Source organism: Cupressus sempervirens, chromosome 5, assembly GCF_028749045.1.
Source record: "Cupressus sempervirens isolate cs-2001-9-10 chromosome 5, ASM2874904v1, whole genome shotgun sequence".
Taxonomy (NCBI): Eukaryota; Viridiplantae; Streptophyta; class Pinopsida; order Cupressales; family Cupressaceae; genus Cupressus; species Cupressus sempervirens.
The window spans coordinates 127791174-127799060 of NC_143122.1; the positions used below are offsets into that span (position 1 = coordinate 127791174).

General features: G+C 35.2%; 1 long non-coding RNA gene across 1 annotated transcript; it reads right to left on the minus strand.

The window, feature by feature from the left end:
- Window positions 1-954: 954 nt before the first annotated feature.
- LOC149554837 (uncharacterized) lies at window positions 955-5080 on the minus strand. The gene is made up of 4 exons (XR_016365247.1): window positions 4917-5080; window positions 3330-3412; window positions 2674-3002; window positions 955-2532 (listed from the first exon to the last, which is right to left on the minus strand). It is a non-coding gene; the product is annotated as an uncharacterized LOC149554837 (long non-coding RNA).
- Between the last annotated feature and the right edge of the window lie 2807 nt (window positions 5081-7887).

Consider the following 7887-nt stretch of genomic DNA (forward strand, 5'->3'; position numbering starts at 1 on the left):
AGGCTGGTTAAATAATATATGATTTGTATTTTAAAATGTCTTTAAACATTATCTTTTTGTTGATATATCCATGATCACACCATGACATCTTTTCAAAGATGTTTCCAAAAACCAGATGTGACTACTAAAGATGAATTTTCCTAGTCGTAATTCATATCATTTTATAAGTCCACTCTCTATTCAAAAGGTATAATGTTAAAAAAATAAAAAACTATAAAATATATGCACGAGTATAGAAAACAATTTCTATTTTGTTTATTCAGTGCAACCTCATTTTCCATTACATCGTCATTTCCATTATGTTTAATGATTCTCATTTCTGGTAGCATGGCAACAATGTGATGGAGGAGCATCTGGAAGCCAATATTCTTGGATTAGTCAGACTAAAGATTTTGCTTACTTTGATAATGGTATTAGGCAACATGATCTTGAAGAAGCAAAAGGGTGTAGCTCCAGCAAACAGTGGTGCAGAGTTCAAACTGAATTTCTACAGCTGAATTGGCTTTTTCTTTGGTCGGTTCAAGAGCACATGATTGTATTCAGATTTTTTTTATAAGAGTCTCTATATTGCTTATTTCCATGAGTAACAGAACTAGTTCCTTTCTTAATAATGGTTTATTAAGAATATTGTTAGTGTTTGAGGAAATAATGTTTATTACTCAGATTTTTCCTACAGTAGTTTAAAAATTAGATATTCTTGGATTGCAAAGAGCAGCAGAATAACCAGTTAGGCTACCTGTCATTTTGCATGTTTAATAACTTAAGTTCAGTTTTGGTGTAGAAAAGCTAGTAGACTGAATGTAACTATGCAATACTCTGATGTAATAAGTTGTCAGTTGCTAAACACAAAAAAGAATATCTAGTATGTTGGAACTGTATTTAACCGATCCTTTATATTTACCCGTCTATGTATCAACTTCTCAATAAACACTAAATGGGACATAATCAGGCTTTAAAAAAATGCAAAACGAATCTCTATTCATTGTATCACAAGAAAATTGTCTACGGTGGAAATGCACACAATATAGGTGATCAAACCATATAGAAAGGTCTCGAATTGGCAAAATCCCATAAGAAACAATTTGGAAACCCTGAACATTAAGTAATTGATGATTATACAACTTCATCAGGAGAAAAACTAATGGCTAGATAATGATATCAGACACCAATTAACAGGCAGCAAATATCATCCTAAAAAGAAGCTTCCATACTGACCTGCCAATGCCCACTGTCACAGCCCTTTAACATGTTCCCTTATCTGCTCAGGATTAAAAAGTTCTGTTAAAGAAACACCTTACCAGGTTTTTTGGAAGATGAACTAGCAGGGGATGGGATATCCGTTATAGTTTCCTGTTTAACCAGAACAGCTTCTTGCTTACCTTGCACAAGGAAATTTTAAGAAGAAAGGACTGCAGGTTCTTCCTTAAGCAGTTGCCCTTGCATATGCCCATGCTCAGCATGTGGATTCTGAAAAATATCATTCTTGAATTCCCTAGACATTTTGCTAGATCCTTTTTGTGTGCTCGCAGCCTGATCTATTTTCACAAGTACTGATTCTACTTTGGATGACTTCAATACATGAGATTGCATCATGTCCACTTGGCTTAAAATCTTGAGTTTGCATTTGGGATGATTTGTTAAGGTAGTAGTAGTTGTTGTTGTTGACATTGCTTTAGTTAAATTGATTGACTCTTCGGCAAGAAAGATGATGGATTCTGTTGGCATTGCTGTAGTGCTGGCAATATTTATTGCTGTGAAGGCGATCCAGGATCAAGTATCATCCTGGATGATTGAAACCCTAACAATTTTCCATTCAAGCTAGATGCTACTGGAAGTGCATTGGATGATACAGATTCATATAAGTTTTCTGAACCTACAAGATCAGCTGCATTAATTGCATTACTAGGAGAGCAAGGTTCAAAATTTCTTCTTTTACTTTGATATTCTTCTTCCTGTGTTGAGTCATGAATAGAAACTACAAAACTTGTGGCAAAAAAAAATTTAGTTCCAAATGTACTGTTAAAATCTGACAATTGCCCTGTTTGTGGACCCATTCGGCATTATATTAGAAAACAATGTGTGGATGGCCATGTTCAATCATCAAATCTTGAAGCAATAAATTGCGTGAATGTTGTGCCAAAATCTTCAAATTCCTGTGTTTGTGGACTTGTTCGCCTTTATGTTATGCCTACGCTCAATCATCAAATCTTGGAGCAATAGATTGTGTGAATGTTGTGCCAAAATCTTCAAAATTTAACAGTATACTTGGAACTAAAATAAATTTGCCAGCAAGGTCTATACATGACTCAACATGGGAAGAACAGCCTCCAAGTAAAAGCAAAAAGTCTGAAATTTCCTTTCCAAGTAATGCAATGAATGCAGCTGATCTCGAGGTTTTGGAAACTTATATGGATCTGTATCGTCCAATGTACTTACAGTGTGCAAGTCAATATAAGTTTCTAGAACGTGCAATATCAGCTGCATTCGCATAACAAACACCAAATAATGGAACCACTGGATTGATCATTGCAACTGCAAAGCCAATGTTCAGAATGAATTAAAACCAAGTAAAATCAAAATGTTCAGAAGAATTATATATGATCCACAAAAACATGCAAAAAATTTCAATTACCAAAAGCATTTAAAATGAAAAGAAAGCAATTTAGAACTTACACTGCAAAAGACCTTGGTGATGCTGCTGAGTGGTATTCTGCTCTGAAGAAGCACGTAGTTGCACATTACCATATTTTCTGCCACATGTATCCTGTAATTCATGCTTTCATTCACTAAACCATGGGAAGAATTTTCCTACTGCATGTTATTGCCACCCATTTGACCACTCATATTATGGTAGATGTGCCCACTTGCACCCGCAGTAAGTTGCTGGAGTAGTTCTTATGTAGTTAAATCTTGAATAACCCATTCCACCAGAGGGAGCATTTCCTAACCTCAAGGTTGGAATCATCTGGCTCCTGAAACCTATTGTAGGCATTGTTGGTTTTCTGCACCCATAGATATAATACTGACATTAAAACATGTCGCCTAGGCGTCCTGGAACTGATGAGTAATTGTCTCCAGAATTAGCCAAAACATTCATTTTATTGAAATCAGCACCAGGTGCTATAAATGAGTTAAATGGACATGATCGAACCCACTACCAGTGGGTAATATACATCACATTCCAGAAGGATTGGAAATCAAAGATTTTGAGCTAGGAAATATCCTCACTGGAAGTTGTCTTCACTGAATATCCAAAACCAATATTTGACATTCCTAAAGTTGGAATCGTTGTTCCCAAAGTTCCATTGGAAGAAACAGAATGGACATACCTTTGGTTACAATTGCCGTGTTGTGAACACCTGGCAAAAGCCCGCTATCGTGTTTCCAAAGGTCTAATGTCCGTGTAGTCTTCCTGAGAAAGGAAAATAGAACACATAAAAAATTAAGTACAAATATAAGTGGACCTCGTAGTAGGTCATACTTGCTTTTATATAAAGACATTATTACATGATATTGCAGATTATAATTTATGCTCTGATCTAGAAACTGTCGTACTGTAAAGATTGCAAACAAATTCTTCTGTGATGCAAAAACTACTCATGTTTCATTTCTGCAGGGGCAATCCCCTTTTGTGGGAGTCCCTGGAAGAGAAACCCACCACTGGAAGTCGGATCAAAACTCGAAACTGTGCCGTGCTTGGTAAATCCCATAGGCAAAAACTGCTAATGTTTCATTAAGCTAGATAATATGCAAGACTGACTAATGAATTCCATTGAACTAAGGTCATATTTCCATTATGCAGACTCCTAGTCGCCTTGTGCCGGCCATGGGAAAACCTCGAATTAGAAGTTGAACTTATGGCAATGCATGGAAGTTGGGGGAACTAACACCAGCCCTGAGTACTGTCATGGGGCGCTTGTTCGAAGAAACCAAGGATAAACATAATATGAATCAAGGCATACCCTAGTGTGCCCTATTACTGGAGTAATTGACAAGCTCACAACTGACGAGCTGCATTTCAAACCTGCCTCTGGAAGATATTTTTACTATCCAACTTCAATGGCTCCTAATATTTGTTCCCCACTCACACTTGATTGGTAATTGTTTATCGGGCTTGTATGGTTTTGAAGTTTCCATATGATTTTCATGTAAAATACTTCTGCATGTTAAGATTATTGCCCTTTTATGGTTTGCATCGTACAGGGCTGACATGCTTTGGAAGCATGAGAATTTATTTTCTGCAAATGTAATCACCCTACCACAAGCCATTTTGAGTCCATAAATTACTTTCTTGTAATAATTGTTTTAAGCAATGGACTCATCTGCACTTCCAACACATGGCATGGACACTTTCCAAGGTTTAACCCTACGGCAGGGTAGTCTTGGATAATCCGTTGCAGAGAATTTTTATCATCCCCAAATGTTGTCATGTTAAGATCTTTTACAGGGATTCTTTTAACCAGAGCCTCCATCATCGGGGATTCTACTAAATAATTGCATGCCAAGACCCTAGATTCAAAGACTAAGGAATAGATTATTTTCTAGTCCATGGGAAAAAAATTCTGCTTTGTGAGAGCTCAGGGGAGGGGATGATCCCCTTGTACATGGACGTATACATTTCATTTTGCCTGATGGTTTCTTAAAGATTTTGAATTTTCTTATCATGCTCGCAATTTCTAAGAATGGTGATACATTTAATCCTAAAGATGAGGGCCCAAGTGGTTACCAAAAAGGATAAGCCAGCTGATCTAGACCCCTTGAATTGATAATTTGGTTCTTCCCTGAACGAATGAATGAGAGATGGGTTTTCTTATGCATAAACAGTCATGTTATGTAGAACTATATCGTAACATTGAACTGAAATTTTGATCAACAATTATGCAATAATTATCTACATAGGTGTATCTTTGAAGTACCTTCCTCCAAACGGCTTGCAAAATTATAGAGTTTGTTTCTCCAAGCCAGGGGAGTTTCCACGCCATTTCAGAAGTTCAAATCTGAAACAAACAAAAACACCATTAATGTATTCTAGATGGCAATATATATTTTGAGTAGCAGTCGAAAGAAGCAATTTATTCATGAGATTTGCACATCGGTACAGATTTAAAACTGAAAAAATCTGTTTATTTGCCGTAACGAAAAGCAACATCAATGGAGTAAGTGGAAATTAAATTAAATTGTTGTTTTAATTTTAAACTAGCATTGCACGATTTTGTATGTTTACTCATTATACCTTTAAACTGCTTAGACTTTGAGTTTTATCGAGAAGATCCCAAACTAAAATAATAATAAGTGTATGTGTGAATATGCGGCCTTTGCTAACACACACACTTCAACACGGTCTTTGTATGTGGATTCATCTCGGAATGAACATTGGATTGTTCATCTGAAATTTGCCCTGCAAAGCCACTTGTTGTCTTCTATCTAAAGGGAATTGCTTGTCAGATATCTTAGATTCGAGGTGTTTAAGCAACCAGACCCTGTAAGAACGAAGGATTTGAAAAAAAATGCAACTAATCTATATGAATGCAGAGTAATCTAGAATGAGATATGCACATTTAATCTAAGAACATGTAAAAGAAAGCTATGCTAAAATGTATGCATATTATGCTAAATGAGATTAAACTAGAAAATGAATATGAAAATAGGGAGCTCAAATGAATGCACAATCCAGCATCAATTCGATGCAAATTCTCATTCAACCTCTCTTGAAATGAAGAGAGGAGGGTTTCTTAAATAGACTTTCCTGAAATCCATCAACAGTTGAGATCAATTTCAATCAACGGTTAGGGTTGAAGATGAAGTTCAGTCATAAAAGAAGATTCCCAAATTAAAGGAAGTCAACTGATTTCTTTTGAGTAGAAAAAGAAGTTAATTGATTTAATTTGAGTTAAGTAAGGAGTTAACTGATTTAATTCCTTTTTTATCCACAGTGAATGGGAATTTCCCTTTTTGAACTAAAAAGAGATTTTGTTGAGATATTTAACTTAATAAAATGAGATATGCTCTCATAATTACTTTTTCTATTTAATTAAATAATCCTTTAATTAATTAGAGACACTTTTCTTATTTAATTAAATAATTTCATTTAATTAATTAGGAATGGCTTCCCATTTAATTAAATAACTTTATTTAATTAATTAGAAGTAAGTACTCCATTTAATTAAATAATTTCGTTTAATTAATTAGAAATACCTTTCCCATTTAATTAAATAATTACATTTAATTAATCAAGATGGGCGTATTTATTAAATTAAATAAATTTAATTCCATAGTACATTAGCCTTAGGATGTAATTTAATTTAATTAAAGTATACATACTTAATAATTAAATTATAATTAAATCAAGTAGGTTTAATGCAACTAATATGAGTACGTACTATAGGAATTAAATAAAAAATATGATGAATGCAAATTAGGGTTTTCTGCATCTGACAATTAAGTCAAGTAGCGAACAACAGAATGAGAATTGCTTATTAGAATAGGTCTTTAGGATTGGTCAGAAATAGACTAGAATTGGTTGAGATGGCAATGAGTCAATTTTGGAGTATTACATTTTGCCCCTCTTTGAATGAATGTGCGAGCAGCACGTTCAATTCAAAGATAATCAGAAAGCATGATGCGAACATGAGATTGGTTCCGAAGTTGATGACACTGAGACCAATCGATAAGCTTTTTAGGACCATCTCTAGAACAGAGCTTAATCCTAAGGAATCCAAGTAGAACACTTAGATACCTAAGATTGATAGCATTTAGAAGATTATTTTCAGAACGGAGCTTAACCTTCAAGGATCCAGATAGAATACCTAGATACCTAAGATTGATAAGCATTTAGAAGATTATCTCCAGAATGGAGTTTAATCTTCAAGGATCCAGATAGAACACCTAGATACCTAAGATTGATAAGCATTTAGAAGATTATCTCCAGACAGAGTTTAATCTTCAAGGATCTAGATAGAACACCTAGATACTCGAGAGTGATAAAGCATTTAGAAGACTATCTCCAGAACAGAGCTTAACCTTCAAGGATCCAGATAGAACACCTAGATACCGGAGAGTGATAAAGCATTTAGAAGACTATCTCCAGAACGGAGCTTAACCTTCAAGGATCCAGATAGAACACCTAGATACCTAAGATTGATAAAAGAAAGATAACAAGGTCCAATCATGAGTCGTAGAATCATCCCCAGAATGAGGCTTGATCCTTAGGAGTCAGAATTTAGACTATCCCAATACCTGTCCATCGAACTCTGAGAAGAGTTGTAATAAGGTTGATGAATTGATGAAAAGATAAGATAGATGGCAAAGATGCCAGATAGAAGAGAACAAGATGCCCCGAGTGATGAGATGCCCCAAGTGGTAGATGGAAAAGATGCCCCAAGCAATAAGTATTCAATGATGGCCCGTGGCTATACAGCCACAAAAATGCACTTCCTTTACATTGCTTTTTCTAACTTTTCAAAAAAAATTCTAAGTCCTCTCCTTCGTAAGAAAGTGCATTTTCGTGGCTGTATATGTAGTCATCATGCTCCCTCGGGAGCGAAATCGAAAGATGACACACCAGAAATGTGATTGAAGTAATATATCATGAGATATAGAAGAAATCTGAGATTCAGCGGAATCTAGAAGAGATCTGAACGATCTAAAAAAGATTCAGGGTTGATTTGAAATGATTGCGAAGTCGCAAAGACCAAGTTTGACGAAAAGTTGACCAAATTTAGCCACAGATGACTTGAGTTGACTATTTTCAAAAAGAAATTTTGAAAATATGGAGAATGTAAAGTTGAAAGGATTCCAAGAATCACAAAGTATCAGAAAGATTTGGGCTGCACAAGCATTCGATCGCGTTGGTCTCCAAAATTTTAAAACACATTTTTGAGACTCTTA